Raw genomic sequence first — 25,488 nt, 5'->3', positions numbered from 1 at the left:
GGTATGCACGTTAGGTGGAACTATCCCCCGTGCATCCAGCGCTGCAATAAAGAATGCCTGCCTTTTAACACTACATTGGTGTTACGAGGTTTATTCCCGGATTTCGGTGACAGTTTCTGGCGACCCAGATGGGACCCTGCTTCTGAACCTCGACGGATCCGTGGGATCGCAGGATCTCCAGCCGGCACCGGGGAATTCTCGGGGAGAACCTCCGATCCCCGGACCGAAGAGCTCTGAGCAAGACCCCTGGGAGAGGTAAAGGCATTCTTATTTGATTTGAATATTGTTTTTTTGAATATTTGCTCTTACCATCGTGGCGGGACAGGCCCGCACCAAGAGCACAAGTTGAAGGCCTTATTCAAGGAGCCCCGTGGCTCACCGGGACAGGCCCACATTGGGACAGGCCCGCACCGGGACAGGCCCGCATTGGGACAGGCCCACACTAGGTTCAAGGAGCCCGTGGCTCTCCGGGACAGGCCCACATTGGGACAGGCCCGCACCGGGACAGGCCCGCATTGGGACAGGCCCACACTAGGAGCACGGGAGGCCTGCTCGTAAGGCGCGGTGAAAGCTGCGCAGAGTTGGGCTGAGGAGAAAGCTGCGCAGAGTTGGGCTGGGGAGACGTTTCAGGTAAAAGTCTCTGCTAGGCGAAAGCCTGTGGAGCAGGGCCCACTGGGGAGGGGAAGCCTCCAAGGTAGGGATTTCTGGTGGCAGCAGAAATCCCTGGGATTTCCAGTGGCAGGGGAAATCCCTGAGGGAGATCTAACACGGGTTGGAGTCCCTCTGACTAAGTGCTTGTGATAGTGCACAATCACAACCACTAAGTCCTTGAGAGATGGGTACTTTTCCGAGTAAGAAATCAATCCCACGAAAAACACCACTGGGATGTATTTTGGAACATTGGAAAGATCTGGGAAACATTGATCCTTTGACTCGGAAACAGTTGATTGAATATTGTAATCACTGGTGGCCACTGTATATTTTAGAGAATGGGGAAAAGTGGCCGGAAAACGGGACGTTGCAGTATAACACAATTTTGCAACTAATGTTATTTTGTAAAAGGGAAGGTAAATGGAATGAAATGGCATATGTGGATTTGTTTTTCACACTGCGAAATCATCCGGAATGGCAAAGACAATGTGAATTGGTTTCATCTAGTTCTACGGTAATGGCATTAAAGGGGCAGGAACCTGATAAAGATTTAAAAACAGGTTGCTCATCTTGTGATAGTGGTAAACGGTGTTTTAAATGTGAATTTGAAGACGATGATGTTGAACTGTTAGTTGCGCCTCGCAGGAGGTTAGGAAATGATCAAGGGGATCAAAATCTGGGGGCCAATAATGCTTCCGCCCCTCCTGTGGAAGGGGAGGCAGAAGGATTCAGCCCAATTGCTGGGAGAACAAGGGGAAGAGGGGGAGGAAACGGATTAACTCCCCTCCAGGCCCCTCTTCGACAGGCCGTTGGCAACGAGGGTCCGGTAATGGTGAAAGTCCCCTTCTCCATAACCGATTTAAGAGCATGGAAAGAAACTGCAGGCACCTATCGGGATGACCCAGAAAGAGTTGCCAAAGTAATGGAAACAATAATTAGAACCCAAAACCCCGATTGGGAAGATTTGCAAGTAATATTGCATACATTATTGGAAGACACTGAAAAGAAAATGGTATTAAACACAGCCCGAAAACAAGTAGAAAGTGCCCATGCTAATGGAAATATACAAGGATCGGTGGACCAGAATTTTCCATCCACAAACCCTGAATGGGACCCTAATCAGCCAGGGCCCAGAGGAATGTTGACCAGGTACCAGAAGTGGATTTTATTTGGCATTAGAAATGCAATGCCAAAAGCAATTAATTGGTCTAAATTATATGAAATAAGACAAGAATTAAATGAATCCCCTTCGGCCTTTATGGAAAGACTGAAGGTGACTGCTAGAAAATATACCAATCTGGACCCAGAGAAACCCGAGGAAGCTTTACAATTGGCCTCTATATTTATGGGACAATCAGCCCCAGACATAAGGAAAAACCCTCCAGAAACTGGAAGGGGCTGAGTCCAGAGATTTAGGCAAAATGCTTGAAGTAGCCTGGGCTGTGTATAACAACAGAGAAAAAGAAAAAGAAGTCAGACAAATGCAAAGGGATGGAAAATTCTGGCAATCTTGACCGAGAATAATAAACATGTAAAGCAAAACTCAGCTATAAATGAGCAGAGGGTGTTGGTGCGACAGGGCGAAAAGAGAACTGGCCTTTCTTGAAACTGTTAAAATTTAAGCTGGGAAAACAGTGGGTAACACATCAATTTTTGTACATGCCCGAATGTCCATTGCCTTTATTGGGGTGGGATTTATTAAGCAAATTAAAGGCACAAATTATTTTTAAAGATGGAGAAATTAGATTACTAATACCAGAATCAAAAGCTATAGAGGCGAGAGTGTTTATGTTACAGGATTCCCCCAAGGAGGAACAGATTCCAGAAGTAGTGGACAATGCAGTTATCCCCCTGGTATGGGCAAGTGGAGTTCCGGGACGATGCAAACTGGCAGAACCGGTAAAGGTGACTTTAAAACCTGGAGCCAAGCCGGTAAGACAAAAACAGTACCCTCTCAAATGGGAAGCCCGAAAGGGGCTAGAGGAATTAATCACAAAATTTTTAGAATATGGGCTGTTAGTAGAATGTGAATCAGAATATAATACCCCTATATTACCAGTAAGGAAATCAGGAGGCAGGGAATACCGATTGGTTCAGGATTTAAGGGCCATAAATCAGATAGTTCAAGATATACACCCAGTAGTGGCCAATCCGTATACCTTGCTGACATCTCTGAGGGAGGAACATAAATGGTTTACTGTGCTGGATTTAAAGGATGCCTTCTTTTGCATACCTCTGGATACGAAAAGTCAAGGCATATTTGCCTTTGAATAGAAGAGTCCCACTACAGGAAGGAAAACACAATTAACATGGACTGTACTTCCACAAGGATTTAAAAATAGCCCTACAATATTTGGAAACCAATTGGCAAAGGAATTAGAAATGTGGAAAAAACAGAATCAAGGAGGAGGCATATTACTACAATATGTGGATGATATCCTGATAGCAGCAGAAAGTAAAGAAACATGTTTTGAAATGACTATCAGTTTATTGAATTTCCTGGGCCAGGGAGGATATAGAGTTTCCAGAAACAAGGCTCAGATAGGGAAAGAAGCAGTGATTTATTTGGGATTTGAGATATCGCAAGGACAGAGACAATTGGGAAACGAAAGGAAAGAAGCCATTTGTCAGATTCCCGAACCTAACAGCCCAAAGGAACTGAGAGCCTTTTTGGGAATGATTGGATGGTGCCGACTCTGGATTTTAAATTATGGACTGTATGTGAAACCCCTATATGAAGCCCTGAAAGAATCTAAAGATCAATACCTGACTTGGACACCTGAATGCCATAAATCATTTAAAGAACTCAAAAAGGCATTGATGACGGCCCCTGCACTGGGTCTACCTGATCTAACCAAACCTTTTGAGCTGTTTGTACACGAAGGGCAACATCTGGCCCTTGGAGTGCTGGCGCAGCGGCTGGGATCTTGGAAGCGACCACTGGGGTACTTCTCCAAACAACTTGACACCGTGAGTAAAGGATGGCCGGGATGTTTGCGTGCCGTGGCAGCAACGGTGCTGCTGATTCAGGAAGCCCGAAAATTGACTATGGGCCAAAGAATAGTGGTATATGTACCGCATATGGTAATAACTGTCTTAGAACAAAAGGGGGGTCATTAGTTATCCCCTAGCAGAATGTTGAAATATCAGGTTGTCCTATTGGAACAAGATGATGTGGAATTAAAAACCACAGCAATCGTAAATCCAGCAATGTTCCTGTCAACTGAGAATCCTACTGAGAAATTGGAACATGACTGTCCGTTAACCATTGAACAAGTTTATTCCAGCAGACCGGACCTGAAGGACGAACCCTTGGAGAATCCTGATCTAGAACTGTTCACGGATGGAAGCAGTTTTGTGCAAGAAGGAAGGCGAATGGCCGGGTATGCTGTTGTCACCATCGACAAAATATTGGAGTCAGGGACACTACCTGCAAATACATCAGCACAGAAAGCAGAATTGGTGGCGCTGAAGCAGGCTTTACGGATGGCAGAAGGGAAAAGGGTAAACATATGGACTGACTCCAAATATGCATTTGATGTGATCCATGCTCATGGAGCCATATGGAAAGAAAGAGGGCTGTTATCAGCCCAAGGATCACCTATAAGACATAAAGAGGAAATTCTTCAGCTCCTGCAAGATGTGCAAAAACCAAAGGAAGTGGCCGTAATGCATTGCAAAGCTCATCAATTTGGTCAGACGGCTGTCAATATAGGTAATCGGTTGGTGGATAAAGCTGCAAAAGAGGCTGCAGAACGAGGTATCCTTGCACTGGTACCAGTAAAACAGGTAAAAATTCCAAATGTAAAAGTAAGATATGGTAAATTAGACGAACAATTGGCAGAGCATTTAAAGGCATCCCAAAATGCAGAAGGATGGTGGGTAACACCAGAAAATCAGGTAATAGTGACCCCACAAATTATGTTGGAACTTGCAAAAGAGCAACATGAGCAGACGCATTGGGGTGTAGACGCTATGATTACAAATTTGAAAACATTTGTAGTGTGCGTAGGAATGACAGGAATAATTAAGTCAATAATAGCTAAGTGCCCGATCTGTCTTAAAAATAATCCTTTAAACCAGAGGAAAGCACCTTTAGGAGTAACAAAGCAGGGTAATTCTCCAGGAGATTATTGGCAAATCGATTTTTCTGAATTACCCAGACAAAATGGGTATAGATATCTGCTGGTACTGATTGATACGTTTTCTGGATGGCCAGAGGCTTTTCCTTGTCGCACCAACAAAGCGAGAGAAGTGGTTAAAATATTGTTAAAAGAGATAATACCAAGGTTTGGGGTACCATTAGGCATGTCTTCTGATAGAGGACCACATTTTGTAGCAGAAATAGTCCAGCAAATAAGTAAAATTCTGGGGACAAAATGGGACTTACACACTCCCTGGAGACCGCAATCAAGCGGGAAGATTGAAAGAATGAATCAGACCTTGAAAAGACAAATGAGTAAAATTTGCCAAGAAACATCTTTGAAATGGCCACAGGCCTTGCCATTAGCTCTGTTAAGAATAAGAATCCAACCAAGATCTAAAGACGGTGTAAGTCCATATGAAATATTATATGGCAAACCCTACCAAACTCCTTTAATCCCAGGGGACATGAGGGTAACAGGGGAAACAGATTTGAAAACATATCTGATTTCTTTAGGAAAGACCCTCGAAGCGCTCAGAAGATATATTGTGCTGACCAGACCGCTTGCTCTTGATACGCCTGTACATCCATACCAGCCGGGTGACTTTGTGTATATAAGAACATGGAGTTCTGAACCACTCCAAGAAAAGTGGAAAGGACCCTTCCAGGTACTGTTGACAACTTATACCGCAGTTAAGGTAGAAGGAGTGGAGCCGTGGATTCATTATACTCGAGTAAAGAAGGCACCGTCAGAGCAGTGGACATCTATGCAAAAAGGACCTTTGAAACTCAGACTGTGTAGAAAATTTGACAGGGAACTGGAAAGCTAAAAGAACTGGTTTTCAAAATGGAAAATTTATAAAGGGTTTGCATGTTATGTGTTGAACTATGAATATTATGAATTGTTTGATTGGGTTAATAACACTTTTTTGTGTTTTGTCGCTGATCTGTAGCCAAAGAAATACAGAATGGCTATGGTCCCAAGCTATGATGGGACCATATCCCAAAGACCGTTCCCCAAATTTAGCCACTGTGGTAATGCATGAATCTGAAGTTTACCACCCACCAGAGTGGGAATGGGACAGAAAGGACTGGGTCCGTGTCTTAACAGGAACAATTGGAGAAAAATCCAAGTAGGATACAGAAAGATGGAAGGATCTCTTCATGAGAAAGCTTCTTCAGCTACCATCTCCGGAAATCTATTAGACCCTAGTTCTAATATTACAACGAGACTCTGTCCCACCACAGAATGGAAATGTAACAAACAAGATTCTCTCATTACGTGTTGCCGCCAGCAGAATGTCGGTAATTACTCCTTAGACCCTAGTACCAATAATGTTGAAATCACCAAATTCTGTATTAAGGAACAAGGAGATTGTTGGCACAATTTTACTTTGACTAAGCCAGTTTATGTGATATGCAATTGGCGACCTAATCCATTGACAGGAGGATTACGAAGCCTTACATTCAAATTCAAGATAAATGTTGTAACTAAACCCCTAGTGATGCTTGTTGCAGTAGTCACGCACGCTGGCACAGATACCCTTTTTACGTTAACTAGTAAAAGTGAAGTCACCCCCTCTTTTATGGTACCACAAGGGAATGACATCACAATAAGATGCAGATTAATCACTGAATCTCGCATTGAACCTATAAACAGTTATGAAAATGGATCACATGGCCCTATTTTGTGTAAAGATCAAAATTTAGACTGTTGGTTAAATTTGACTACTGTACAATACTCCCGTAAAGTGATCTGTGGTAAAAATAACACCAAATACTGGGGAGAACTTAAAATAGACGTTATAATACCTACTACCCAACCAATTGTTGCGCTTAACCCGAAAATCTTTGAAATTGGACCATACGTGATCAGAAATACAGGCTTGCAACAAATGTTGTTTAACCCGGCATGGTCTCTCAAACAAGTTGAATTGTCAATGCAAAACAATGTTTCAGATATTCAACCAGCTTGTTCACCTTTCTTAAAAATCTCATATGAGGGGTGGACAACCTGGCTGCAAAAACGAACTCTTACTACGAAAAGAACACAAAGAGACTTGACCGGTGTTTTGGGAACAGGATTAGGAGTTTTAAATAGCATTGATTCAGAAGTAATAATGAACAAATTGGCAGCCTCAATTAGTGATTTGGCTAGATTACAACAACCTTTACGATCCTCTTTACTGGCTTTAGGAACTAACCAGTGGCTGTTGTCAAGTATATTACCCACACGGGAAAGAATAAATGTAAGGGACCACGAGTTAATTACGGACGCACTTGGGGTGATCCAAAATAACCTCTCCTTGACTCTCAGTTGTATCCAGGCTCAATTATGGATGCAGTCGGTGGCTGCCTCAATTATAAGAGAAGGCGAAGAAGGCACTCTCCCTACTGAAATTAGGAAAATAATTTGGGACAGTGCTACTGATTTTGAGAAAGAACTCCAGTCCTGGTGGAGCCTGGTAAACTTTACTTATGATCCCATTACAAACACAGCTACAACTTTTGTGCTCACTATATCTAATGCTACCAAATACTCAATTTATCCCATTATTGCATTAGGGATAAACCATAACGGAACTATACTCTATCCTTCCGAGCATAGAGTATGGGCCCGAAAGATGAATGAAAAATGGCAAACTGTTAATTTGGAATCTTGCATCGTGCGGGAACAACAAGGATTTGTCTGTGAAGGTAATGCAATTGAGGCACAAGATATTTGTTTGGACACTGAACAAAATATTTGCCATTTTGAGGTTCATCCTAACGAAAACCCTGAAACCATACTTGTATATATCGGCAAGGGCTGTGTATGCTTGAGAACTGTTTGTGATTTTTTTATATGTAGATGAGGTAGTGGTAGAGATTAAAAAGAATTCAAATTTTTGTATTTGTAATTTTACTAAGATTGATGGATGTGACTTTTCTTATTCGACCCCAGTCACATCGCACCAACGTTTGCAGTCTAACTACATGTTGATCCATGAATTATTACCTATCCCCATTGGAATGAATCTCACTTTAGTAAAACAGTTATTACGACACAAGGATTTGATTGAAATTCTGGAAAAAATTAAGGAAAATGGGCAGAAAACCCTAATAACTGTTCATCACAATGTGAAAAAAATACATCGAGTTTTTGAAAGAGTGCAGAGAGATGCAAAACTTAAATGGTGGGACACACTTTTCGGATGGTCGTCTACTGCTACAGGCATCCTAAACAAGTTATGTCACCCCATCGTGATTCTTTTAACATTGGTTTTGATCAGTATGACCTTGTCAGTAATATTATATATCATAACTTGGAAAATGATGAATCGGTTAACACATCTGAAAAAAACAAATTATTCGTGAAACTTCTCTCACTCATATGATCATCCAAGCTGTTGTGAAACAGCAAAATAAACAAACAACCCAGAGTTTCTTCCAACACATAGAAAATAATTAGTATAGTGGAAGTATTGAAAAGGTGATTATTTCAAAACTTCCAAAGGGGGGATTGTAACCGATGTGTTTAACTTTTTTAACCATGGTGATGGGATCAAGATGAGATTATTAGCAATAGTAGGGAATGAGAAAAATATTTTAGGAATGAGGACCTGAGAGCTTGATGGTACCATGGAACTGATAAACTGTGTGGTCGGTATGTACCATGGAACTGATAAACTGCATTATTGGTACGTGAGCCAAATAATATTTCATTTTCTGTCAAAATCATGTCCTTTGAGTGAACTTTGTTCATTATAATCTCATTATAATACCAAAACACACCTCCATGCTAAAAACTACCCACCTCCAAGGTACGACCACCCCTCACTGGGCATGCTCTCTGAATTTCTTTAAGTCTGTAGCTTTAAAAGCAAAGCGAGAAAGTTTTACACCAATCATAACGAAGTAACTATGTAACTATGTGATGTAATTGTGATCATGTGTGTATTGAGAATATAAATATGTGCGTGTTCGTAGGCTAGGTATGCACGTTAGGTGGAACTATCCCCCGTGCATCCAGCGCTGCAATAAAGAATGCCTGCCTTTTAACACTACATTGGTGTTACGAGGTTTATTCCCGGATTTCGGTGACAGTTGGAATGCCAGTTTCTAAAATTTTATCTTCCTGCAATAGGAGCACAGATGCTTGTACAAGTTTTAGATTCAGGAATTAACACCTTGACCTCCCCATCTTTAAAGGTGATTTGCGCTTCCAATTTACTCAATAGGTCCCGTCTCTAGAGTGGTATAGGACATTCAGGCATATATAAAAATTGGTGAGTTACTCATTGTTTTTCGAGTTTAAAATTTAAAGGATGGAAAAAGGCACACTGTTCCGCTTTCCCTGTGGCACTCACAACGTTTACTGTATCATCGCTCAATGTTCTTTGACAAGTAATAAGTTACTCCAGTATCTACAAGAAAATCTATTTTCTATTTCCCCAGCTCTACTGTGCCGTTCTGCTGGGGAGGTTTCCCCCGGTCCCCTTCAGGACTTAGTTAAGGGGAACTGATGTGGAAAGGGAGCTGCTTCTTGATTGTATTGTGCCTCCTCCAGAATCTCTGGACCGATAGGAATAGGACCCCTAAAATGGTCCTTAATCTTTCCAATGTCCCAATTCTTTACAATAGGCACACTGATTATCTCCTAAGGTATTCCTGGTATTTTGTGCTGGAGGGGCCTCGCCTCTCCCCCATAGTATTGTCGTCCTCCCCTGAAGTTACTGTTTGCTGAGACTCCCTGCAGCGCAGCTCTCAGGTTACCATCTCTTTCCCTGTCTCTCCCTGCCTGTTTCCGCTCTCTTTCGTTTTCTCGTTGCTCTTCTCTAATTTCCTTTTCTTTCTCCCTGTTATCAAAAACCATCCATGCAACCTCCAACATCTTTCATTAATTCCAAATCATCCTCCTCATCACGCCCGCACTTCAAACATCATTGCCCTGTACTACAAGCAGAGCAACACCTTCACAGCCTCCCGCTACCTTTTCCTGCAACAACTTTTTCCTTTCCCCATTCTCTTTAACCACTTCTCGGTTATTATACATTTTCCCAGCCCTTTCCAACAACTTGCTCAAATTCCTCAAATCTTCAAATATCCAGAGATGCCTGTTCCACAAAAGATAAATGCTAACTGCAAGGCATCTCCCTCCTTTTCAGGATCTTCCCTATAAATACCCTCCAGCCTTTTTCCACAAGCATAAATCAGTCACTGAGAAGGGTACTTTAACGGTCACTGGTCCCTCTGCCCCTACTGCCTGTGGCAGCAGAGCTTGCACAACTCGACCTCCCAATCCTCCCCTCGTTCTCCCTGCAATAGCACTGAATTTCTCACTTCCAGCAAGATTCTCCTTCATCAGAAACATCCTCCTCATCCCGTCCTCCGTATTTGATGCACCATTTACTGATACTACACGCCGAACAACAACGCTTAGAGTTTCTGATTATCTTTCTCCAAGGTCAGAACCAAAGGATCTCTCGGTATTAATTTACATTCCCTGCTCCATTCAGGATGATCTCGTAAAGCAGAGAATAAATCAACATAGGGAACTTCATCCCATTTTCCTTCCTGTCTTAAGAATAACAACAACTGTAACAGAGTATCATAAAAGTCCCATTAACCGGCCACTTTTCTCCATCATTCAGTCTATACAATGGCCACCACTGATTACAATATTTGACTAGATCATCTTTCTTTGCGACTCCTCCTGGGGGTCCTGCTATTTGCTTCCAATTTAATAAAATGCACCCAAGAGGAGATTTCTTTAAGATCAATTCCCTTTTAGAAGTTCCAGTTTCCATTTTAAAAACAGGGCACAAACCAATTTAACCCCAGCTTTTAAAAACAGTAATACACACTTACAAACACTATAACAACAAACACAAAAACGCACAATTACGATCACGGCCGTATTCAACATTCAACAGACAAACTTCCGAGCTTCGGTTTCAGGAAGGAGACTTATCCTTCAGTTTCAATCAAAGGGTGCTTTCCCTTTGCCCCAGGGATACAGCTCAACCCTGCGCAGCTTTCGCTACGACTGATGGGCAGCCAACAGAAAATAATACTGAAAGAATGCCTTTACCTTATTGATGGTCCTTGCTTAGAACTCTTTGGTCTGGGTGTCACCGAAATCCGGGAATAAACCTCGTAACACCAATGTAGTGTTAAAAGGCAGGCATTCTTTATTGCAGCGCTGGATGCACGGGGGATAGCTCCACCTAACGTGCATGCCAGGTGATCACCAACACACAGGTTATGTAGGATCAAAACATACATATTCATCGTTTTTCTCAGGAAGGGCAGTCCTATGATAATCATTTCTCAGAATCCATTTCCATATTCTCCTCCCTGTCACGCATGCTCAGTGATTTGAGTCGGTGGTCCTCAAGGGTCTCTGGTGGTCTTCAGTGGTCTCGCACCTGTGTTCGCTGGGTGACCCTCTTCTTGTGGGCATGCGCAGTACCCTTGCTGTGGATGCACCTGTCCATAACGACTTCATAAGATTAATATCTCCAAACCTATTGTTCAGTTTGGTAGGGACTGTACATGGAACATAGCAGCCTTGTACGTTGCCATGGTCAGTTAGCTTCATTACGTATTACCTTGGTTACAGACTAATTATCTCAACCTGATTCTACAGTTTCTGTTTCACGGTCCCTATCCCGCGGTTACACGGGGATCGGAGGTTCTCCCCGAGAATCCCTCGGTTCCGGCTGGAGGTCCTGTGTTCCCTTGGATCCGCCGATGTTCAAGAGCAGTGTACCACCTGGGTCGCCAAAATCTGTTACCAGAAAGCTGCAATATAATTCACTCTCTAAGACTTATTTTGAAGTTTTAGAAAGCAGGCATTCTTTATTGCAGCACTGGGTGCATGGGGGATACCTCCACCTAACGTGCACACCCAAAAGACAAAACTAGCAAGTATTTATACTTTGTTAATATACATATTCAGTATATTTCCGAGTAATGCTTATCGCATTCATGGATTTTCCAGGAACTCGTTAGCATATGCTAATGTCTTTCACCCATGTTTGTTGGCACCTCCGGGTGATCGTCGGGGGTCTTCAGACTCAGCCCTGGTATCACCTATACCTTATCCCTCAAGGCTGGTTTTGTGATCACCTTGTAACTTTCTTATCTTTGCGCATCTGTTCTTCCAAGGCCGAGCTCTTTAAAATGAGATTGTTCCAGAGCTTCTTATCTTGCAACTAATTATTTTCTAAGTTATAATGGTTTCCCTTTTGTTTGGTTACATCTATTGAGCAATGGCTCTAATTGCTTGAATTGATCTTAATATTTCAAAATTCACAGGTATCAGATGGGGCATCCACAACCTCTCTGGGCAACCTGTTCCAGTGCAAAAAGAAAGATTCGGAAGTTCATGAAAAAGGACACCAAAAGCGCCTCTTCAACAAACCACTAGGGACCACCAGAGACTTAAAGCGCATATGTAATTAAGATGCAAATATTATAATGAGTTCCAGGAAACATAATGAATATGTATGATTTAGGGCAATATAACCCTCAGTGGTTGTAGTTGGTGGCATGCGTGATAGCAGGAGCTATCCCCTGTGCATCCAGCACCGCAATAAAGAATGCCTGCTCTTTAATACTACATCGGTGTTAAGGAGTTTTATTCCCGATTTTGGTGACTAAATCTCCACCCACTTTCAGTTTCTCAGCTTAAACTAAGACTGACTGGTGAGGTCTGAGGAAGCAGAGTAGGGTGTCATTGCAGAGTGGAGCAAAGGAGGTCCTGGGTGTCACAGGGAGAGGTGCTTGCAAGCATAAACGGTGGCATGGCAGAGATTGCAAACATAGACCTTACTGAGAGATGTGGCAGTGAACAGAGCCATTTATGAAGTGTCTGGGTGAAGGAAGTGGAATGTGAGAATTAGGAAGTATCAGATACGGAGCAGGTTGTGAAAGTTTGCAGTTATTGAGTGAAAAGTGCAAACAATAAGAAAAGCTGAAAGAGAGAACACGGGAGCTGCTTCAAACCATGAAAGCATCTTATTTTTCATACCAGGCTGTACTGAGTCTGGCTGAAATGGAGTTAATTTTCCCCATAGCAGCCCTCATAATGCTGTACTGTGTATTGGTAGCTAGCAAGGTGCTGATAACACACCAGTGTTTTGGCTACTACTGAGCAGTGCCAGCACACATCAAGGCTGTCTCTCCAACATTTCCCCCCCCCCCCGCCCTCAACAGTAGGCTGTGGGTGGGCAAGATCTTGGGAGGGGACACAGCCAGGACAGCTGACCCAAACTGACCAAAGGGATATTCCATACCATATGACATCTGTTGAGCAATAAGAAGCTGAGACATAGGGGGAGGGCATTCAGGTTTTTTACAACATTTGTCTTCCAGAGCAACCGTTACCCATACTGAAGCCCTGCTTCCCAGGAAGTGGCCAGACATTGCCTGCTGATGGGAAGCAGAGAATAATCTTTTGCTTTTTGCTTTGCTTCCGTGTACGGCCTTTTGCTTTTCCTACATTAAACTGCCTTTATCTTGACCCACGAGTTTGGGGTTGTTTTTTCCATCTTATTTTTTTCTCCCCTCCCTTCCCTGCTGAGGAGAGGAGTGACAGAGTGGCTTGGTGGACACCTGGCATCCAGCCAAGGCTAAACCAACACAGTCCTTTTTGGCACCCAACGTGAGACACGATAAATTCGAGATAAGGATAGCAATTGGAAGAGATAATGAGCAAAACATGGACTGAACATAGCTACAGAGCAAAATAATTCTGGTAAAGGGATGAGGGGTGGATTGTGTGTGTAAATTTTCCATTTTTGTTTGGTGTTGTGATGATGTTATTTTGATTTTTGTGTGAGGAATAATTTTTTTTTTCTTTTTTCCTGTTATGTGATTTGGTGTTTGTGAAGTTTATGGGATGAATGTGTATTTTAATGATAATTCTTAAATATGTGATTCACAGAGGCGAGGGGTGGAAGACCCACGTTAAATGTATTGGGTTTGCATGGCAAAGTTGTGAATCATAGAATCTTTAAGATTGAAAAAGACGTCTAGGATCATCAAGTCCAACCATCAACCCAACACCACCATGTCTACGAGACCATGTCCCAAAGTGCCACGTCTACACACTTTTTGAACACCTCCAGGGATGGTGACTCCACCACCTTGCTGGGGAGCCTGTTCCAATGCCTGACCACTCTTTCGGTGAAGAAATTTCTCCTAATATCCAATCTAAACCTCCCCTTGACGCAACTTGAGACCATTTCCTCTTGTCCTATCACTAGTTACTTGGGAGAAGAGACCAACACCCACCTCACTACAACCTCCTTTCAGGTAGTTGTAGAGAGCAATAAGGTCTCCCTTGAGCCTCCTCTTCTCCAGGCTAAACAACCCCAGTTCCCTCAGCTGCTCCTCATAAGTCTTGTGCTCCAGACCCTTCACCACCTTCGTTGCCCTTCTCTGGACACAGTCCAGCACCTCAATGTCCTTCTTGTACTGAGGGGTCCAAAACAGAACACAGTATTCGAGGTGCAGCCCCACCAGAGCCAAGCACAGGAGCACGATCACATCCCTACTCCTGCTGGCCACACTATTCCTGATAGAAGCCAGGATGCTGTTGGCCGCCTTGGCCACCTGGGCACACTGCTGGCTCATGTTCAGCTGGCTGTCAACCAGCACCTCTAGGTCCTTTTCTGCCAGGCAGCTTTCCAGTCACTCTTCCCAAAGCCTATAGCATTGCATGGGATTGTTGTGACCCAAGTGCAGGACCTGGCACTTGGCCTTGTTAAACCTCATACACTTGTCCTCGGACCATCAATCCAGCCTGTCCAGATCACTCTGCAGAGCCTTCCTACCTTCAAGCAGATCAACACTCCCTCCCAACTTAGTGTCATCTGCAAACTTACTGAGGAAACGCTTGATCCCCTCAGCCAGATCATTGGTAAAGATATTAAACAAGACTGGCCCCAAGACTGAGCCCTGAGCAACACCGTTTGTGATCGGCCACCAACTGGATTTAACTCTGTTCACCACAACTCTCTGGGCTTGGCCTTCCAGCCAGTTTTTTTACCCAGCGAAGAGTGCACCTGTCTAAGCCATGAGCTGCCAGCTTTTCTAGGACAATGCTGTGGGAGACCATGTTGAAGACTTTACTGAAGTCCAGGCAGATAACATCCACAGCCTTTCCCTCATCCACTAGGCAGGTCACCAGGTCATAGAAGGAGATCAGGTTGGTCAGGCAGGACCTGCCTTTCATGAACCCATCCTGGCTGGGCCTGATCCCCTGGTTGTCTTGCACCTGCCTGGTGAGCGCACCCAAGATGAACTGTTCCATAACCTTCCCTGGCACCAAGGTCAGACTGACAGGCCTGTAGTTTCCCGGATCCTCCTTCCGGCCCTTCTTGTAGATGGGTGTCACATTGGCAATTTGGTAGCAGGGGCTACCGAGGTGGCTTCTGCGAGAAGCTGCTAGAAGCTTCCCCTGTGTCTGATAGAGCTAATGACAGACAGCTCCAAGATGGACCCGCTGCTGGCCAAGGCTGACCCTATCAGTGATGGTGGTAGCGCCTCTGTGATAACATATTTAAGAAGGGAAAAAAACCCAACCCAACCTAGTAGGAGCTTTTGCAGCCAGAGAGAGGAGTAAGAAGATGTGAGAAACTCTGCAGACACCAAGGTCAGTGCAGAAGGAGGGGGAGGAGGTGCTCCAGGTGCCGGAGCAGAGATCCCCTGCAACCCATGGTGAAGACCATGGTGAGGCAGGCTGTCCCCCTGCAGCCCATGGAGGAAGGATGAGGCAGTGTAGAGATTCCACCTGCAGCCCGTGGAGGACCCCACGCCAGAGCAGGTGGAGGCACCTGAAGGAGGCTGTGACCCTGTGGGAAGCCCACGCTGGAGCAAGCTCCTGGCAGGACCTGTGGACCCGTGGAGAGAGGAGCCCACGCCAGAGCAGGTTTACTGGCAGGACTTGTGACTCTGTGGGCGACCCACACTGGAGCAGTCTGCTCCTGAAGGTCTGCACCCTGTGGGAGAGACCCACGCTGGAGCTTTTCATGAAGAACTGTAGCCCGTGGGAGAGACTCACATTGGAGAAGGTCATGGAGGACTGTCTCCTGTGAGCGGGACCCCACACTGGAGCAGGAGAAGAATGTGAGGAGTCCTCCCCCTGACGAGGAAGGAGCGGCAGAGACAATGTGTGATCAACTGACCGCAAGCCCCATTCCCCGTCCCCCTGTGCCGCTGAGGAGGGAGGAGGTAGAAATCAGGAGTGAAGTTAAGCCCGGGAGGAAGGGGTTGGGTGGAGCGGATGTGTTTTAAGATTTGGTTTTATTTCTCATTACCTGACTCTCTTTTGCTTGATAATAAATTAGATTTTTTTTTTCTAAGTTGAGTCTGTTTTGCCCATGACAATAGTTGGTGAGTGATCTCTCCCTGTCCTTATCTTGACCCACAAGCCTTTCGTTATACTTTTTCTCCCCTGTCTAGTTAAGGAGGGGAAGCGATAGAACAGCTTTGGTGGGCACCTGGCCTCCAGCCAGGGTCAACCCACTACACAGGTATCTCTGTAGTTCCTTTTTGAGCGAGAGAAGATGCTACCCTGCTGCCCCTCTGCAAAGGCAAGGAGGGCTTTTGCAGGCAAGGGATTATAGGGTGATAGGGGTTGCATATTGGGTGACCTCTGCTCATCCACCATCGTGTCATGCACCTGCATTTGACAAGGGACCTTGGAAACCTGTTGTTTTGTGGTTGCTGCAATAGCCCCTTTTCATGGTTTAACTCCAGCCGATAACGAAGTACCATGCAGCTGCTCACTCACCCCTCCCACTGCAAGGAGATGGGGAGGAGAATAGAAAAAAACCTCATGGATTGATATAAAGACAGTTTATTAGGATAAGAAAGGAAGAGAATAATAATAATAGTAACAACAACAACAATAATAGTAATACCAGAGATGCACAAATGCGATTACTGACCATAGGCAGAAAAAAACCAACCTGATGCCCAGTCTGTTTCTGAGCAGTGATTCTACCTCCCATCTATCTTCCCCAGTTATATATGGAGCATGACGTTATATGGTAGGGAATATCCCTTTGGTTAGTCTTTGTCAGCTGTCCTGGCTATGCTCTCCCATCTTCTTGTGCACCTAGCAGAGTGTGAGATGTTGAAAAGTCCTTGACTTAGTGTAGACACTACAACTACCTAGCAACAACTAAAAACATCATTGTGTTATCAATATTATTCTCATACTAAATCCCAAACACAGCACTATACCAGCTACTAGAAAGAAAATTAACTCTATTCTCAGCCAAAACCAGGACAACCACCTATCCCCAAACCGACATGCCTCAATGATCACATACCTGGTGCCAGAGGGGCCAGGCACAGTGCTACCACCCAGATGGCCCATGGCAAGGCACGGTGCAGATATGAATGCCTCTCCTTTACCCAGTATATGCCCCTCAAACCCATTCTGGTTGTAGCTTTCTCTCCAAATACGATGTGAGGAGAGGTAGGGTCAATCAGGGCTTCAGATTGTCCAAGTAATATAACTTTAGATTAAACAGGTATCTTTGCAGTTAGTGGTAAACCTCTGCCTGGCCCAGTCACAGCTCTGCCCTGTCACTTTTCCAGGCACACACAAATAGCTCTAATGCAGGCAGAAGATGCTCTTGCCCCCACTGAGCAGATGCAGCTGAGAATATGGGCTCAGGTTTCATCTCTTTGCAAGTGGACCACCAGCTTTTTCTGCACCGAAAACCAGCCTTGACAAGTTTTGACCCTGCTGGGCCTCCTTGAGACATCCCACAGTTACACCTGGGCACTTGGGCTGGTTTTTTTTTTTTATTATTATTTGCTTTTACCTTTCTCTTATGCTGACATCTGCCAAGACCAGCTCAGCTTTTTACCTCCATATTTTTCTGTTCTTGGTTGCAGTTCTCCAGGCAGCAGGGAAGGCTACTGGGTACTTCAATGCAAGGTATCATCCTTCTACTGACAGACCACAGACCCACGCTTGGTGAACAGCAGAAAGCCTGTGTACACGCACCATGAACCATCCGACTCTATCCTGTACAGAAATATGGCTAGTGTCAATGTGAATGCAGCTATACCCATCTGGGTGGGTAAGAGTATGCGATGACAGCACACCATTTATGCTGGGCTGGCTTTTATATTCTCTGATGAGCATCATCTCCACAGTTTGAGAAGTCACCCACCCCTTTCATCTGCAGAGACAGGGGAAGGGAACAGGCACCCAAACATTAGTTGTTTCAGTGCACATCTCCACATCTGCACAAATCCATCTTCGGTGGCAGTGTCATCTGTGATGCTGGGCTTTGCATTGCAATGGTTGAGTCATGGGCAATGTTCCCTGCAGATGACTGTGCTGTGAGAAAGGTGCTGTCCCGTCCCACTCAGGGGGTGAGGGTGAGGTTAACTTTTTAATTCTCTGCGCGGTAAGGAGAAGTAACGACAATTACTTCAGAGGTTCAAACCAATCATAAATTTACTTAAAATTCAGTGGAACTACGAAAGATAGAGGTTTGGCAAAGGTCATAACAATGCTCAAAATTTAGCAGAACTATGAAAGGTAAGCATTTAGCAAAATGTGTGACAATATTACCCTAATGTGCCGAAAATTAAGTTACAAAGAGAGTGATAGAGAGGAAAAGAAAGAGAGAAAGAAAAGAGAGAGAGAAAAGATATCACCACCCTTGGATCCAGCAATGTTCTCTGCTCGTAGTTGTAGTCTTCAGGTGGTGGGCACACGCCGAAAACTTATGTTTCCACTTTTTATAACCCGATGTGCCCGCCCCATAGGCAGGGGTCTGTCATCACTGAGCAGGCGCAGTATGTGCTCAGGAATGTTCAGGAATGTTCAGAAATGTTCTAGAAATGAGTCGGTGGGTTGTGGGGGTCCTGGGGACTCACTGCCCCCCCCACTTCAGGGCTGACCAAGCGAGCGGTGATCTGTCACAGGCACATGGTGCACAGAGCACAGATGGTCATTGTTTACTTGTTTTAGGAATAGAGGAGTGGTCTCACAAGACGTTATCCTGCCTCCGCAGGCTCCGTCCTTGTTCAACACTCCCTGGTCATCATCAGCCCATCCCTGTCCATGTCAAGACGGGTGTTTGTGACATTCGCTTGTTATCAGAGCCTCACAGGTGCCTCCCCTGGGGGTACAGCAGGCAGGTCAAGGATCCCACACGCTCAATATCTACTTTATCCAGAGTCTCCAGAGGGAAACTTGCACCTCCTGGTACCCAGAGTGAGCCAGTTCATTTTCTGATAGGAGAATAGGGCCAAAATTCTTTTGCATAAATGCTGCAAGAGTTTATTTCTAATGTAGCATCGAAGTTACCCTTTATGGTAAGAAATAGTTGATCCTGACCCACTGATCATGGTTGAACATACTTGCTGTTGAATGATGTTTACTGGGAAGTAATATCTGAGGAGAATGTGTCTGGGAGACTCAGCACCACGAGGAAAATAAGTTTGTCTGTTATGTATCTATTTACCTTTATCATTCACTATATGTATCCATTCCAAATGACATAATATGGTAGAGGTGAGTTGCCCCATCCTAGGGACAGCAAAAAGAGCAGAACAACATCCTTTACAGTGCTTAACCAAGGAAGTGGAAGGTGCAAGAGTATCAAGGTGATGACATACAAAGTACAAAGAAAGAAACCTCATGGAACCAGGGAAAACAGCAACTGAATGTCCCTTCCTAAAAGGAAAGGACTTCTGTGTACAGAAAAAATGTGAGTGTAGGGAGTTACTAAGAGGAAAGGTGTGAGAAGTGATAATGAAATGTGATGAATACGATGAACTGTTGAACTGAAATACAGTTGACAAAGGGATTAGTTCTGCAGAGCTGTGAGACAAGTGGGGGGGGAAAGACTGAGGCTGCAGCCCCTTCTGGCTCTGCAACCTCTTCCAGCCCCTTCCCTCCTCCCAGAGGCTGAGCACTGCTTTGGGAAAGGGATTTTGTTACAGCCTAGCTACTGGAAGGGGAGGTAATATTTAATCCCTTTCTCAGTGCCTGAGAGGAAAAGGAGTGAAGATTAGAGGTAACATGTTTGGGGTGGTGATGCTGAAGCTAGGAAAATGAATATGCTGCTAACACAGCCACAATGACAGCCCTTTGCACTGTGCCCGTTAGATAGACTTGATGGTACAAGGCATAAATATTGGACTCGCTGAGAGACAACAGACTACAAATTTCATGATAACACATAGTGTCTGAAGCATATATTTGCACAGGCACAGCCCGCAGGCATTTGCACCCACCAGCCACACTGCGCAGGGAAGCTCTGCCTCCACCCCCAGTGGGGCACCACTCTCCACTCCGTTCCCTCACCAGAAAATAATCCCATCTTCAACAATAGCTGGGCAGAGGGGCACTCTAACTTTCTTTCATTTGAAAAAGCACTCTGTTATTAAAAGTGCTCCAGCTAACATGCATTATTTGAGCCAAAAGGGGTTGGAGTAAACAAGGCTTCGAGCAGCAATGCTGGCAGTAAGTCCCAGGAGAGGAGTGGTAGAGGGGTGACAGTCCCTTTACTGCAGCTGCTGTAGCAGGCTCCAGTCTTGCACGGGGTCCCCACTGACATCCAAGAAACTTATTGGTCATTGCAGATGAATATAGGATTAAACAACTTTCATCTTTTGACTCATTCGGTAGTTTTTAAGATGGCCCTGTCAAAACTTACTGCCAATGACTTTGGCAGTAAAAAAAGAAAGGAAACAAAAAGATGAGGCAGTATTTTACCACTCACTCAAATCTGCACAGCCAGCCTCTGTGACTCCCTGGCCAGCTTGCTCCTCCTGCAGCTAGGGGGAACATGCAAACAGGACTGTGAGCTTGCTCCATTCATCTCCACTGAGTGTTAAATTCAAAGGCTGTTTTAATCATTAAAATGTCATCACGTGCTTGTTCCTTGAGACTTTACTGACCACCTCAATATAGAGTGTATGAAATACTTTTAAAGTCCAGACAGAGTTAGTTCTGTCACATGATTTCCCTGTGAGTCCGTTATCATGAGCCATTTTAAGGAATGTCTGAGCTGTGATCCTCATGTATAACACAGGAAAATCTTAGCTTATACATGCATGTGTGTGTGCTTATATTTACATGTTTTTAGCTATTTAAATTTCTTAAATCTTGCTTCTATGGCACGTGCATTTTGCTGCTTGTTGCTTGAGAAGGGGAGATGGTAGCTCAGGACCGTGCTCATTCCCCAGCTATGTGCAACAGCAGAGCTGGAGGAGTGAGACCATGACATGGTAAGGTTGGAGGGAAGGGATGCCAGTGAGGGCCCTCAGCCTGTTGCTCAGAGACGTGCTGGACACACTGCAGCACGCTTGAAGTCAAGAGGAGATGAGCCAGGGGCTCCTGAGATAATAGGAACCAACAGGGAAACACTGGGAGAATACCTCAAAGGAATTCCAGCCACTCCAGCCAGGCAGTCAGCCTCGTCAGGGGGCCCAACTGAAATGCCTCTATGCAAACTGTCCTAGCATGGGGAATAAACAAGAGGAGTTGGAGATGTGTGCATGCCTGCAGGGCTATTATCTTATTGGCATCATGGAGACATGGTGGGATGGCTCCTATGACTGGAGTGTTGGGATGGAAGCATACAGGCTCTTTAGGAAGGACAGGCAGGGCAGATGAGGAGGGGGTGTTGCCTTCTATGTCAATGACCAGCTGGAGTGCATGGAGCTCCACCTGGGGATGGAGGAGGGGCTATGGGTCAGGATTAAAGGGAGGGCTGGGGCAGGGGACATCATAGTGGGGGTCTGCTACAGGCCACCTGACCAGGGAGACCGAGCGGATGAGGCCCTCTATAGGCAGATAGGAGCAGCCTCATATTCACAAGCCCTGGTCCTCATGGGGGACTTCAACCACCCTGACATCTGCTGGAGGGACAACGCAGCTGAGCACAAGCAATCCAGGAAGTTCCTGGACTGTGTTGATGACAACTTCCTCCTCCAAGGGACAGAGGAGCCAACAAAGAGAGCTACTCATTCCTGAACACACAAGGAATCCCCTATGGAGAATTCGGATTCCTGTCCTTTGCCATGAAGTAGCACAACAGGAATGGAGCTTACTGCGTAAACTATTGGAAACTACAGTGGAGTCACACTGATACAGAATGAAAGTTCATCTGGATAGGTAGAAAGATGATGGATAGTCTGACTGTCCACCTGTTTGTATGGGTGACCAAATTCTTATGGTAAAAGATTCTGAGTCTGGTTATGTGTTCATGCAATATCCAAAACAATGAGGATCTGTACATAGCAAATAAGTTACTGCTGATAATAAGTAACAGTAATAAGTGATAAAGGAGCAAACCAAGTGATAGAGGAGCCAATGAGGAGAGGTGCCATGCTGGACCTTGTTCCCATCAACAAGAAGGGACTGGTGGGAAATGTGGAGCTCAAGGGCAGCCTTGGCTGCAGTGACCACGAAAAGGTGGAGTTCAAGATCCTCAGGGCAGCGAGGAGGGCACACAGCAAGCTCACTACCCTGGACTTCAGGAGAGCAGACTTTGGCCTCTTCAGGGACCTGCTTGGTAGAATACCATGGGACAAAGCCCCGGAGGGAAGAGGGGCCCAAGATAGCTGGTTAGTATTCAAGGGTCACCTCCTCCAAGCTCAGGAGCGATGCATCCCAACAAAGAGCAAGTCAGGCAAAAACACCAAGAGGCCTGCATGGATGAACAAGGAGCTCCTGGGCAAAGTCAAACAAAAAAAGGAAGCCTACAGAGGCTGGATTCAAGGGCAGGTAGCCTGGGAGGAATACAGAGAAACTGTCCAAGTAGCCAGGGATCAGGTTAGGAAAGCCAAAGCCCTGATAGAATTAAATCTGGCCTGGCATGTTAAGGACAACAAGAAAAGTTTCTATAGGTATGTCAGTGATAAAATGCAAGGTCCTGCACATAGGGTGGTGCAATCCCAAGCACAACTATAGGCTGGGTGGAGAAGGGATTGAAAGCAGCCCTGAGAAGGACTTGGGGGTATTGACTGATGAAAAGGTCAACATGAGCCGGCAGTGTGCGCTTGCAGCCCAGAAAGCCAACCGTGTCCTGGGCTGCATCAAAAGAGGTGTGACCAGCAGGTCGAGGGAGGTGATTCTCCTCTTCTACTCTGCTCTTGTGAGACCCCACCTGGAGTACTGCATCCAGCTCTGGGGTCCCCAGTACAAGAAAGACATGGAGCTGTTGGAGAGAGTCCAGAGGAGGGCCATGAAGCTGATTGGAGGGCTGGAGCACCTCTCCTATGAGGACAGGCTGAGAGAGTTGGGATTGTTCAGCCTGGAGAAGAGAAGGCTCCAGGGAGATCTAATTGTGGCCTTCCAGTACCTGAAGGGGGCCTACAGGAAAGATGGTGAGGGACTGTTTATCAGGGAATGTAGTGATAGAACAAGGGGTAATGACTTTAAGCGAAAAGAGGGTAGATTTAGATCAGATGTTAGGAAGAAATTCTTCACTGTGAGGGTGATGAGGCACTGGAACAGGTTGCCCAGAGAGGTTGTGGCAGCCCCATCGCTGGAAGTGTTTAAGGCCAGGTTGGATGAGGCTTTGGGCAATGTGGTCTAGTGGAGGGTGTCCCTGCCCGCAGCAGGGGGGTTGGAACTAGATGATCTTTGAGGTCCCTTCCAACCCAAACCATTCTATGATTCTATGACCAGCCACAGCAGTACATAGTCCCCCCACTGTAGCTTGCATGGTTTTTGTGAGTTTAATCAAAGTCGTCAGGCTTTACATTGAAGCTGTCAATAAATATTCATATGTTCCTTCTTGACAACACTTTTGCAAAGAGGGTACTTTCTTATAGACAGCCTGACCAGACATTCGCTCGTGATAACTGCTTAAACTGCTCCAGGTAGACTCACTAGCCTAGGCACTAATGGGCTGTGCGAGGCAGCTGTTTTCTGCTTAGTGCAACTAGCTCACAAGAGAAACATGTTCACCCACACACCCACACAGAATTTCCCCTTCCCAACAAGTAAAAAAAGGGGGGTGTGGTGTGGTGTGTGTATGTTGTTTCACACCAAGCATAGATTATTTCATGTGTCTTTCACTGATAGAAACATAAGAAGCTTTCGTAAGTTATTAGTTTCAAAAGTTCACTAAGCAATAGTGATTTCTTTACTGTAAAATCTTTTTGGAAATCCTTAACCCATAGATATGTATAACAAACTCCATGGTGCGCTAAAGCTTGTTAGTTGTTGTCAAGCACGGACCCACCACCTTGACATGGACAATTGCTCAAAGTAAGCAGATGTTAACTTCCCTCTGCATTGGAGGAAGTTGCTACTTTACTTTTGGTGAGAAGAAATGACAAAATAGACGAACTAAAATAGGATTCCAATCTGCCATGCCCATGGTTAAGCTGTTCACCACTGCTATTCACCAGGGCCTGACTTACACTACACAAGCTATCCCATAGACCTTTCCTCCAAGGACTTTTTCCCCTCCACGTCCCAGGACTGTGATGGCAGGAGGTATCTCCCTCATCCTGTGAGCAAGCTGTGGGCCATCTTTCTCAATGCCTGCTGGACATGGAGCTTTTCCCCCTACCCTAAGAGTGCTCCCAGCATCCCTCTGTCCACCATCACCCTCTGTGCTTGGATGCTCACTGGGAAATAATTCCTCAGCCAGGACTATGCCCTCCCACATCACCCTCCTCCATCTGTCAACCCTCCCCAGGAGATGCCCAGGTGGGAGGTGGAGGTCAGGCAAGCAGTAGAGCCAGATGCCTTCGCAGAGCAGGCCTGGGAGGTCATGGAGCGCTGGGCAGTCCTTCCTCTTGCTGTAACCCTCTTCATGAACAAACTCATGCTTTTTTAGCTGTTAATTAAGGGATCCTCAGAGACTTTGACTGAGGTAGTATAGAAATCAGGAAGTCCTGCTCTTCCCTCTCCTCAAACAAGCACGGTTATGTTGCTGTATGAGTCTTGCTGCAGATGTCAAGGTTGTGTTTTCTATTGTGTGCTTGTTTTCTCCTCCTGGGGAACCTTCACTTCCCCTTGGATGGTGCGCTCACCTTATCTCACATACAGCAAGAGGCATAGATTTTGTTTACTTCTCTTACACACCCAGCTGTCCTTTCCAGAGGTTTGGTGTAAGAGCAGTTGTGTGGATCTGCAGATGCACTCTCCTCTTTGGCTGTGACAGAAGACAATGCGGCCGAGCTCCACTTCCCCACTGTATTATTAATGAAGTTGAACACTGACTGGAGCAGTTCAGCTGAAGCAGCATGAAGGAGAAAGGAGTGACTCATACCCCCTCTCACTAATGCTTTCAGAGTAATTCACTGGATTTCCACTGAGCCACAATTAAATCCCCCTTCCCTCATTTTTTTTTAAAATCAGGCATGAAACTCTACCCTGCTAGAGGAAATTTCAATTTAGCAGAGTGGTCTGTATGCGACTCTGTCAGTGATGCCTGAAATGCAATATGGGGTTTTGGATATGAAGCCCATTTTGAAGGTGGTTTTTTTCACCTATTGTTCTATATTTCACAATATGCTGCTGTATAGTGAAATGAATGTGTAGAGATTAATATGTACCCAAAGCAGCATTTCCCATCTGTCATGAACATATAAAATACCTTTGCAGCAGCTGGTGACTGGCCTAGCCACTCCTCAGCGCTGCACCAGCAGCACGGCAGTAGGTTCTGCAGTGTGGATGGTAGCACCCCTGCAGCAAGGGC

At 45.3% G+C, this 25,488-nt stretch overlaps 1 protein-coding gene and 2 long non-coding RNA genes across 5 annotated transcripts in view; 1 reads left to right on the top strand and 2 right to left on the bottom strand.

The window, feature by feature from the left end:
* LOC142599156 (3-hydroxy-3-methylglutaryl-coenzyme A reductase-like) overlaps positions 1–25,488 on the bottom strand; it is a 695,832-nt gene that overhangs the window by 40,024 nt on the left and 630,320 nt on the right. The window lies entirely within an intron of this gene.
* LOC142599217 (uncharacterized) overlaps positions 1–25,488 on the bottom strand; it is a 544,015-nt gene that overhangs the window by 29,474 nt on the left and 489,053 nt on the right. For 2 of the 3 annotated variants that reach the window (XR_012832836.1, XR_012832834.1), the window contains one exon: positions 15,755–15,804. The exons of the other annotated variant lie outside the window; for it this stretch is intronic. This is a non-coding gene — a long non-coding RNA (uncharacterized LOC142599217). The remainder of the gene's footprint in view (positions 1–15,754; positions 15,805–25,488) is intronic. 3 annotated transcript variants of the gene reach the window in all.
* Positions 1–25,488, top strand: part of LOC142599269 (uncharacterized) — a 543,147-nt gene that overhangs the window by 173,247 nt on the left and 344,412 nt on the right. The window lies entirely within an intron of this gene.

Source organism: Balearica regulorum, chromosome W (assembly GCF_011004875.1).
Source record: "Balearica regulorum gibbericeps isolate bBalReg1 chromosome W, bBalReg1.pri, whole genome shotgun sequence".
NCBI classification, from domain to species: domain Eukaryota; kingdom Metazoa; phylum Chordata; class Aves; order Gruiformes; family Gruidae; genus Balearica; species Balearica regulorum.
This window is presented reverse-complemented; position numbering and strand designations above follow the sequence as displayed.